General features: G+C 37.5%; 1 long non-coding RNA gene across 1 annotated transcript in view; it reads right to left on the bottom strand.

Moving 5' to 3' along the window:
* Positions 1 to 11,420, bottom strand: part of LOC311437971 — a 116,383-nt gene extending 104,963 nt beyond the window's left edge. Inside the window, exon 1 of the long non-coding RNA XR_014693870.1 lies at positions 11,308 to 11,420. This is a non-coding gene — a long non-coding RNA (uncharacterized lncRNA). The remainder of the gene's footprint in view (positions 1 to 11,307) is intronic.
* Positions 11,421 to 12,112: the final 692 nt, after the last annotated feature.

Raw genomic sequence — 12,112 nt, forward strand, 5'->3', positions numbered from 1 at the left:
CTTCCAAGTTGCTTAATGTTCAGCTCTGAGGACATGCTTGTAAGATAGGCTGAAAGTCAGCAGAGAAGACAGACAGCTCATGGATCGAACCTTGAAGTCCATTGTCTTCACTGATGTAACGGACTTAGTTTCTAATACAGTGAACTTCACCCCAGATATTCATTAAAGTCAAGACAAATGAAATCAGATGTTTCCAGTCCCCCCATAAATATGGACCCTAGATTCTTATCCTCAAAACAGGACAGGGACTGCATTTATGTAACCTGGTTATCAGTTAAAATGCATTAAGAGCACTGGAATTACAGATTATGATAAAAAACAGCCCCATGCACCCTTCATTTTTTAGTAGTCTAATATCAGATAAAGGGACCAACCTTGGATGTACAATAACCATTGAAATACATTGGAATATTCCTGGGCTGCAAGAGCTCTGAGCATGAATAGTCTCAGAATAACAGTGGCTAAGAACTCAGGTCTCCTCCTGAATGAGTATAATGATGACAAAAACATAACCACTTTCTTAACTGCACACCTGCCTTCAGAAGCAGGCATTCACTACAGGTCCCTAATGGCTGGAACTGGCTAGCACACAGCTCTGATTTAAGCATCTATATAGTCTAGAGCATCAGATATTCAGAACACTCCCTATCCATCACACACAGACCCTTATTCAGTAATGAAATAACAACAAACTGCTTTTTCTTCAGCGAATCTGTAAAGATCCTAAGTTGTTAGCTGGGAAACCTGGCACTCACATAATCAATCTGTTAACAGGAGAGGCAGGGTTGGAAAAAACAGGAAGACTGGCATGCCTCAGGATGCCCTGTGACAAGAACAGGCACCATGTACTTGCATATCAGTAACACTACTTTGTTTCTCCATCATGGCTCCGCAAGGAATACACATAGCCTGGAAACAAAGACAAATGTCAAGAGCTAATTACCATCCCAGTAAATGGATGCCTCAAAAATTCCCATCCCATGCCTCCTCCAGCTCATGCTAGACTTTTAATGTATCCCAGCACTCACAGAATATGTTGAACATGGTGGACTGAATCTATTTTGAAATTTCATTCACATGATCTTTCTATTATCCAGTGGGAGCTTTTTAATGGAAATTAATTTATTGAAGTAAGACAAACAATTTCTGGTGTGGCTAGGTCTACACTGCAAGAGCTAGGAGCACTTCCCAGACCAATGTTAACTCCATGTCAGAACAGGGCAGGAGCTCTGAGCACCCCTGTGTTCTTCATATAGCCACACTGACTCTACTATCTCTGAAAGTAATAAACCATCTCTGCCAAACAGTCTAAACCACACAGAGATGTTACAGCATTTATGACTAAAATCAAACTCATTTACACCTGGATTTTGTTAAAGCCCCTAATACTGTGGCCTTACTGTGTAACAGTAAGGACAGTAAGAAAATGTTGCTATCTGCCACAGAACAAAAGTCTCCTGTGGATCGTTTTGTCACCTTGCACGTTCTTTTGATACAATCTAGACTTTCACAGTGAAACACATGAATATAACATTCATTCTTTTTCATTATATTATTTATTATAATATTATTCATTAAGCCGAACAAATTTTGTGTATGGGATTTTTTAGACCCTCTAAAGTGTTAAGGCGTTAGCTAACAGTAACTTAAAAGAAATACAGTAAGTCAAACAAAACAGGGAAGTCTACAGCACCTGAGGACATGACAAAAATAATGTAAGGAAATTGTGGTTTTGAACCAAAGACCCTTTAGTAGTAAGCTGAAATCCTATTTTACAGGTGTAACTTTCAGTAGGGGTCAGGAAAATTCATTCATTAGAATTACGGGAGGTAAGAGTTTCTTATAAATATTACAGGGCCATTACAAATTGTCATCAGTTTAAAATGGGCTTAAATCATATTCATTAATTATTAAGCCTTACTTTGGCTTACTGATGTTTTTAATGGAATGAAGTTTCCTCAACTGCAGTAACGTCACTGCTCTCTATTGACAGCTCATCTTTAGGTATAGAAGTGCCTTTTCATGGTGGTATCAAAGCTGGTTTTCCCTCTGCAGCAAGACTTCTAATCTTAAATGAAAGTAATTCATTACTTGGTGAATGAAAGAGACAGAACTGAGTATACCTGTGAATTTAATAGCATCCCAGGTGCTCATTCACAATACTATTGATAAAACAAATTCAGGTTTATATTTTTTTTTAATCTGCTAAAGAGAGAATACATTCTCTTTGTTTAAATTTGATAAGGCCTAAGAGATCTGAACAAATGATGTCCAGAAAAATAACCTGTTGCTCGCTGCCAATCTTTCCTCTCAATTCCTCTAGGCTATTGACTTTAAGCATTTGCAAGCGTCAAGTCCAGCTTCATGAATTTGTTCATTTTATTTTTCCTTCTCCTTTACCTTAAAAGAATGGTGCTTCCTGCTTATCTTATTCTTTCTAGTTGTTGGCTGTTTGTACCTTTACCAAGAACATTCCATCATATTCCTGAATTTCCCACTTGCCGAAATGGAAAGACCGATAATTTCCCCCCTCCTCTGCCCCCCAAAAGAGATTTCCTCTCTGAAATAACCTCAAAAACAGCCCAATAAAATGGCTACTAGACAACCTGCAGATAGTTTATATGATCACTATGAAACACTAAATAGAAGTGCTATCTTTCTGAGCAAATTATGATTTCTGTATCTCACTATTCCTACGTGTACAGAAGCAAGAACTGCAGCCTTATCAACTCCACCACTATCTATTCACAGCAGTCCAAACCATAGCCTAAAAATGTTACTTTCTAAGGATAGAAAGTCTTCCAAAGAAAATTCTCATTTCAGCACTGCAGTTAACATAGGGTTTGTTTAAAAGGATCTCAAAGTCACTGTATCATATTGCCCCAAGTTCTCCTCATCACCTGAAATGCTACTGCTTTCCAGAAACATCTACTATTAAGAAAGTTACCATGATGAAAAGAGGTAAAATTTAGAACTCACTCTCCAAGACAATGCATTTATCTAAAAAATCCAAGCAAAATGTATCTGTGGTCTTAGACCGAACAGTTCATTCTTTGGGGAGACTAAATACAGAGCTGTTATGTAAGAAAGTACATCAGAACAATTCTTCTGGATTACATGCACATCTAGAGGCTGAACTCTTTTTTCCATAGAACACCACAAACAGCAACCTGAAAATGAAAAAATAACAGCTACAGCAACATAAGGCAGCAACCACAGCTTCAAAAAAACTGCCGGAGGTAAAGTCTCAGTTCCTTCAGCTTTATGCCATCTTCAGATAAAACAGCTTTCATTCTGACCTCAGCATTTGTGTGCGTCAGCTCTTCCAGTCCTATTTTTGGTTCACTCATCTAACAATATCAGTGTCCTAGAGAGTTCTGCCTGTTAAATCTAAGTGTACTCTCCTCGGTGTTTTAGCTTTTTGTAGTAAAGAATCCTCTTCATCATATACAGATCTAGGGTGTAACCGTGGGTGTTGAATTGCACTAGGACAAGTTTTCAGTTAAATGTCTAGCTTTAATATTGTTATTCGCACCAATTCAGAATTAAATTGCCATTTAACATCATAGGACAAAAGATTTATTGTTTTCTGGTAGAACAAACTGCCTGGAAAGCCCAACTTAATATTACGTGCTTTCATGAGCCTCAACCAGCTTGATTTAGGTTTTTCAATGGAAGAGACATTTGAATTTGTAAACCAATGTAGGACAATAGCAAAAGAGATAGCAAGTGTTTAATTCAGTTAAAGTAAAATACTAGTGGAAACTCATGCCCAGACTTGCAGTTATTTATTTCCCAAACCTAAATATTACCACACAACAGAAAGGTCAATGATTATCCAAAATAAGAAATAGAACTAGGCCGCCCTCTGTCAAGCAGTAAAATCTTCAAAAATCTTAAAATTACTACAGAAATCTTATTAGCCACCAGAAATAGATGGGACAGGAGGTCTTGTAATTGTTATGTGAAGCCTCCTACCTCCTTAGATCAGCAGTTACACCAAGCAACAGAGCATCCCAAAGGTCCCTTTCACAGCTACACTCCGTTGGTAAGTGGAAACCGCAATTCTTCCACTGCCAAATACACATGTGCACTCCCTTCGTGAGTCTTCCATTGCCAGAAAGTACTGCTGATAGTCAGATAGAAATTTCTGTGGACAGCTGTGTATTTTCAATTTCCTATTAGCCACTATGTTCTTTATGTAGACCATTCCTACCCACCAGGCTAGATGCCAATCTGCAGATTATAAATGCCTTAAAACATCTTCCAACTGCTTGTGAAATGCTATGGATCTCTAAAGACAAGAGATTGATCTGTTTCTTCTTTCAAATGAGGGAATGGTGTCTATGAGGCTTTGCATAAACTCCAAATGGCTCCTTATCATACAGCTCCTGTATGATGGTACTCAAACTCCTGCAGATGGTACTCAGACTGAAGTTCTGCCCCACAGACTCTGAGGAAGTGCCTTCAGGTCTGTTACCAGGCTGATGCAAAGGGATGAGGCGACAGCCTGGAAACATTCTCCCACCAGACATACAGGAAGAGCTCTTTTCAAGGCCAGGAAGGGACATCTCCTGCCCCAGAGTGAACAATCTGATGCCGCAAAAACTAGCCCTTTAAAGCTAAGCATTTCTCACTTTTCCTTTTAATTCAGATTCACTTTGGAAATAAATACTTTGCACATTTTCTTTTAAACCATTGGAAATATAGGAGACTTAATTGGTCCTTTTAGTCTTGCAGTGCAAGCTGTGCTGCTCAATATAAGAATACACATGAACAAAGCAGTGTGGTTTTAAGTTTTCACAGAATCACAGAATTTCTATGTTGGAAGAGACCTCAAGATCATCGAGTCCAACCTCTGACCTAACGCTAACAGTCCCCACTAAACCATATCCCTAAGCTCTGCATCTAAACGTCTTTTAAAGACCTCCAGGGATGGTGACTCCACCACTTCCCTGGGCAGCCTGTTCCAATGCCTCACAACCCTCTCAGTAAAGAAGTTCTTCCTAAAATCCAACCTAAAACCCCCTGGTGCAACTTTAGCCCATTCTCCCTCGTCCTGTCACTAGGCACGTGGGAGAACAGACCAACCCCCACCTCGCTACAGCCTCCTTTAAGGTACCTGTAGAGAGCGATAAGGTCGCCCCTGAGCCTCCTCTTCTCCAGGCTGAACAAGCCCAGCTCCCTCAGCCGCTCCTCGTAGGACTTGTTCTCCAGGCCCCTCACCAGCTTCGTCGCCCTTCTCTGCACCCGCTCAAGCACCTCCATGTCCTTCTTGTAGCGAGGGGCCCAAAACTGAACACAGTACTCGAGGTGCGGCCTCACCAGAGCTGAGTACAGGGGGACGATCACCTTCCTAGCCCTGCTGGTCACACTGTTTCTGATACAAGCCAGGATGCCGTTGGCCTTCTTGGCCACCTGAGCACACTGCTGGCTCATATTCAGCCGACTATCCACCATCACTCCCAGGTCCTTCTCTGCCTGGCAGCTCTCCAACCACTCATCTCCCAGCCTGTAGCTCTGCTTGGGGTTACTGCACCCCAGGTGGAGGACCCGGCACTTGGCCTTGTTGAACTTCATGCAGTTGACCTCAGCCCATCGGTGCAGCCTATCCAGATCCTCCTGCAGAGCCTTCCTACCCTCGATTTTGGTACAATATTGTTAAACTCCTATAATTGCTAGTATTTCATGACATCAACTACCAATAGACTGCACTGACATAAAGTGAACTTCTCTAAGACCATGGGTATTGCAATCGTTACACTATCTCCAATATATACAGAAGACAGAACTGATATACACAAGCAAACAAAACTTGTCTCCCAATATCTCACTTGACTGAAGTAACTCAAAGATTTGTAATTGTTCAACCCACCAGTTATTATGAATTCCTGTCATACAAAATCCACTGCAGAATGGTCTGTGAAACCTGAAGGAAGCGAACCTTTTCACATTAGTAGGATCATGAACAAGCGGCACATACTGGACCTTGAAGTAACCAGCCTTACCTGAACAGTGTGAATATAGCAGAACTGTGGATGGGCCCCAAATGGCCTAATATCAAATGCACATTTCTGAAGCTATCATATAAAGCAGAAATCAACTCTGCAACATAACTGGTCACACTCTGCCACAGTACTGTACTTTTTCTAAGATAATTCTATTCCTATATCACCAGAAGCTGATTTTATTCTTAGCAAACTTTTCTATAGAAAGGTAAACCAGGCCACTTTCCACACATCAGTGTGGAATTTCACCTGAATGGCAACAGCACATATAAATAAGAGTGCAAAACGTTATGTAGGAATCTATGACTAAATGAGTCAAGTTCTCCTTTCCAACTGGAATATACTCAGGTCAGAAAATATTTTAAGCTCTTGCTATATAACATTTGATAGTTATATCAAATCAGTTTCAAGTAAACTGTCTGTAGCCAGACGCAAGGTCTCCAGAAACTCTCAACTTTTTAAGTTGGTAACTTTTGAAACCTGAAGCTTAAAATCCCACTGAACTTCAATATGAAGCCCTAAAATTGAAAATTATCAAAAATTCCTAAATTCAGGAAGTTCTTTGGGAAGAATACTGTGGTTATCACATATCTTGTGATAACATCCTGAATGATTATTCATGGTGCCACCCATCCATGAATCTCATCATTAACATATGTAACACAAGATGGAAGAAATTCCTTAATGCTACACCAATTGCCCACGTAGCAAGATACCGATGACAGAATCATTACAACCACTTCAGCAATTTCTGAGCTAACACTGATGACCCAAAGCAACAACGTTGTTTAAATACAATTACACTCAGAGCTACCAAGTTAATGCAACAAATGAAATAGAACATTGGTAATGGAGGAGAAATAGCAAATTAAACTGCAGCTCGATGAAGTGAAACTTCCAGTTTCAAACCACAGATGTTTCCACTTGTAATTAGGACATATGTTTATATGACCTGTCCCACATAAACACAACTGGGAAGGCTCCCAGAGGCTCCATGGTAGTTTAGTCTTAGCAAAGTAGAATATCACTGTATGACTTGAAAAGCAGAATTAAATGTGTTTATTGAGCTGAAGACATAGTAATCTCCTCCAACAAGAACACAAACTGCAATTTATCCCCAGGCCTCTTTTAGGAAACATGCACATTGGTAGAATTAGGCCTTACCATGTATATTCCATTTGGATATTTACACAGCAGAAAATGCACAATGCCGTTTTGACACCCATGCGATTGTCATAACCAATAAGGCACAGATTTCATTCAATAATATTTCAGAACTTCCAGCTTAACACTCATCTGCAATTATTCCATACTTGCAATATACTGAAACATCACTTTTCATTGTAAAATGAAACAAGTATTTTCAACAGCTTCTAGCGACATGTAAGTAGCTTATGTACTTACATTTTTTCTTTTGTCTTCTATCCCCATAGCCACCAGTTTATTTCAATTAATTTATTTCCTTTCTAAAGGCATATATGAAAAATTCTTCTAAAACACTTGGATAGTTGTGTGCCTAAAACAACGAAGCCTTGAAGGTTTGATCCACTTTCAGAATTTTCTCACACTGTCTAGCAAGGTAGAAACTACAAACATGCTAGCACTATTAGAAATATGCATGAAGCAGATAGGAAAGTTGAATTTGACAGCACACATTTATGAATCTCCAGGGGTGAACATCATTTCATCCACCTATTTTGTCTATTTTGTCTATATTTGTTTATTTTGAAACAAGCAAGGCTATCTTAGGATGACATCAATTTGCTAACGCCAACAGTATCTCAGACTTAGCTCTTAAGAGGACACCTGGAAAAACTAAGGAGCTTATGCCTTTCCTAAGGCCGCAAATATGCTACTGTGCTGGATCCATCTCTTAATCCCTTTTTTAGTTTAGACAGATCACAAACACCATGCCACATGTGTTGTAGTGCTTGCTTCTCTGATTGATGGCATCTATTAAGGAAATTCCTCTATTGCCTCTCTATGCTTATCCAATTGTTTCTGTTCAGTCAGATTGCATATTTAGTTCTTTCACAACATTGACTATTTTGTTTTTAAATACATCTTTTGGCAGACTACAGCGAATGGACCTCTCATTAAATTCATCATTAAAACTATCATGCAAATCTTATCAGAGAAGGAAACACTTAAAACAATGCAAGCTTCCAGTGACTAGGACAGTTAAATTTCCTGCTTTCATGCAGCATTCTGCCTTTAGAAAAATATTCTAAGAACACAGACTCTCAACTTACAGATATTACTACATAAATTTAATGAAGGACACCACAAGAAGCTAAACTTCAAAGAAAAGCAGTGACTTAAATGATTTACAGAAGATAAACAAAAGAAAACACTCCCTAGACTTAGTTCTTTAACTGCAGGCTTGCTGCTTACTCATTGCTAACAGGCTAGGAGTTCTTAGCTCTGTTCCTTTATAAATTAAATGCTTTAGCCACTTGCTTGTATTTTTTTCCAGGAACTCTACTCAACATTACAGTTTGCATCTCCATTTGTTATGCTGACCAACCATAAGAATTGTATGAACTGCTATGAAAATGTGACAAGAACTGTTCAATTGCTAAGGTTTGGGACATGGAAGAGCACTCCACTATGATAAAATAGAGTGAGCGAGCAAGAAAAGTCATTGCAAAAGGTTTTCCATACTCAGATAGAGTTGATATTATAAGACGCAGAACTTTCTGAAACAGATTTAAAATAGCAAACCTTAAATTGTGAATTAAAATTAGCAATTTTTGAGAAATTACTGCCAAGTAATTATCTCTTTAAAAAAGGAAAAGAAATTCCAACAGCGACTTGTCCTTGCAACTGTGTTGTAGTTGTATACTTGTATTCATATGTTTTATACCTAACAAAATTTAAGGCTTCACATACATTTACCTTACAGTGGTTTTCATTATTTAAGAGCTACTAGAATGAAGATACCTAGTCTTTCATTGCATGTGGAAAATATGGAAGATCATTTATCTTATTTCATCCAAACTAATATACATTGAAGAAGGCTTTATATACATCAAAGTATAGGGGGGGAAAAAAAAAAAAAATAAAAAAAATACATACTTTTTTAAAGCTTTACTGATTTACCAGGAGTTTATAAAGGAGCAATGATTCCAGATCATATCCATCTAGTTGACCCTTGCTCTGTTATATGAATAGTTCCAAGTGCTAGAGGAAGATGAGAACCCTGTGCATGGTCTGTATGAAATCCCTTTCTCCATTAGCTGCTAAATTTTTGTCGCTGCCATAATTCACGCTTTTCTCAAGAGCTCATCAATACCCAATCCCATTTCAAAGGTTGATTAATACTGGAATCTAGCACCTACCTATTGGTTAGGTGCCACTTGTGGCGAAAGGACACAAATCCAGTACATTTCACATGTACAAATACAAACACGCAATGGTAAACTTCCTGTTTTTCAGATTTTTTGAATGATAGGGTATTGGAAACTCCTGGTTAGAGGATAAGCTCTTCATTTACACAGTCTTGCTAGCCTAGCCCAGTACAGACTGCTAACTGGGTGCTTTGGACAAACAAATATTATTTTTGTTCTAATATCTTCACATCTAATTAAAAGTCTCATTTTCAGTCAGATTGTACTTAACTAAACACTAGCCTGGAGCTACAGATTTGAGTGCCAGTCAATGAAAATGAGACTGAATAGGAAATATAACAATAAAATTTCTTCTGAAATGGGGGGTTACAGAACAAGTATTTTCAGTTTTGTGGTGACCTTTAAGAACATATTGTATTTGCTGTTATAATTACCTCTCGTACCTTAAGGCATAACTGCTCTTATGATCAAGCTGGCAAGCAGCTGCTTGTGTACAGTGTTTTCAGTAATAATTGCTATGTTTAGGAGTTTTTGTATACTTATTATTTAATACTACTAAGCTGATTAAAATTGTTTCAACATAAACCTGCATTTCAACATTTGTTTTAAATTCAAAACAATCCAAAATAATTGTTATTTTTTTCATCTTCTATTTACAAAATGGTATCTATTTCTGAAGCACTCACGTAAGAATTCTTGTACTTTTTATTTTATTCATATTCCTTTGGGATATATCAAAAAATCAAAACTTCTAATTAAAAAAAAGGGGGTTTGGGTTTCTTTCCACAAAATAAAAGGTATCAACCAATATCCAACAACTAGTCTTATCCTTCAATGCTATAAGAAAAATGAGACTTTCTCTATTTAAATAACCATTAAAAAAGTTTTAAATGTAAAATACCAAGAGTACCAAAGCTTCAAAAATGATAGGTGTTACAAACATATTTTATACACATGCACAATGATCCAGTCTGTTGACCCATATCTCAATTTCAATTGGTGACTACAGAGTTATACTTAATCTTGTTCTTAAATTTTTTTGGCACCATTATTGAGTTCTGTCCTAGACAGTGGCATAACTTCAATACTAGGTAACATGTATAACGCCTTGCTTTTTTTTGCAAAAGACAGGCTGGACTCATCTTTGCTCCTTGATATCATCTACACTGTAGGAAAAAATAGGAAAGCTCTCTGCATAGCCCATAGCACTGAGGTAACAGCTGCTTTCTGGCTTTCATATACCACAGAAAAAAGCAGCTCCTTGCCCACCTGCCTTCAACTCATCTCTCACCAACTGTAGCCTAGCTGGTTTTTCTTCTGGATTTTTCTTCTGCACATTCACGTGAGTTTAGGATTAACTGGCACATGGTCCTCCAACAATAGAACATATTCCCCACTCAGGGACTATTTTTGTCATACAGAATCATGGAGATAATTTACATTGCACAGACTGAGTGCAAGTCAACAGTGTCAGACATAAATCTCAAGGGGGAGGGATGATGGGATAGTCTGTTTCATTAGTTTGAGTTATTTGAACTTTATTTCAGTTTACAAACAGGTTGCTGGTCAAAACCAAAGCGTAGAAACACACTTTAGAATTCTTCCTTACTATAACCAACTTGAAAATTTAGTCTCAGAAAGTTGCTCAAACCTTAAGGGAAGCTCAAGTAACCAAGCCTTTCTGTTACAAGGCACAATTTCTTACCATCTGACAACGTGTAATTATTGTTATACTGGAAATTCAATTTTAAAATATTTTAAAGAAGCCTCAAGATTTTTTCTTCTAGATAAATCATTACTAAGTTAAATTGCAGCTTTCCTAGAAAATCAGCTTTCCAGAAATTCTACATAACTTAGAGAAAAACTATACCATGCCCTCTACTGCAACATAATTTTAACCAAACTAAAAAAAAAGACACTTCACAATAAAAAATAAAAAACAAACTTACTTATCTCCCTTTTGCTGTTTTTCTTTTGTAGTAAATGACCATTACATGCAGACATAGCAACTTCCCAATTTCTGTCTGCCACTGGTGATTTCTACCAGGTGCAAGAAATTAATGATGCTTCATGAAAAACATGTGTGCGCTGAAGATTAGCAATGGGACTTGAAGGCAACTAGAATCTGTTGCAACACAGTAACAAAAAGGATCACATGTAAAATTAAATTAAACTTAATTATTATCAACTCATAGAAAATAAAATAATTCATACAAACACAATTATTTTATCACTATCAAGAGAAATTTTTTTTCCAACAGGTATTGTTCAGCATATGTAGAGGTATCATTCAAATACTGAGATTTTTAAGTAAAAGTTTTTCTTTTGAATTTTTTGAAATATATGTACAGAGTGCCAAAAATAGACAGAAATTGCCTGTTCCTAAGAAAGCACCCTCCTAAAAAAGGGGGGAAGGATAGAAAAAGGAATTCATAGTTTCTGATTTGCATTTAATATAAGAGTTTCAACCAAGTCCATTATTAACATTCTTTATCTGATTCTACAAATAAAGGTTCTTTTGTGTTAGCATATTTTGCTAGACTTCAACATTTGAAAGCAGATCAATTTGTGAATTAAGTTCTTGAAACAGATACTTTTCATGTCTAGGAATAGAACAAGATGAAGAACTGAAGTACCCAATTGCAAAAGATCTGTCAACAATTCTTTTTATAAAGCCCAGTTCTCAAGAGGTTACAATTATCACTGCATGACATTTTTCAGGAAAATAATTTTGCCCTAGATGGCTTTCTGTTG

The sequence above is a fragment of the Aythya ferina genome (assembly GCF_964211825.1).
Source record: "Aythya ferina genome assembly, chromosome: 5".
NCBI classification, from domain to species: domain Eukaryota; kingdom Metazoa; phylum Chordata; class Aves; order Anseriformes; family Anatidae; genus Aythya; species Aythya ferina.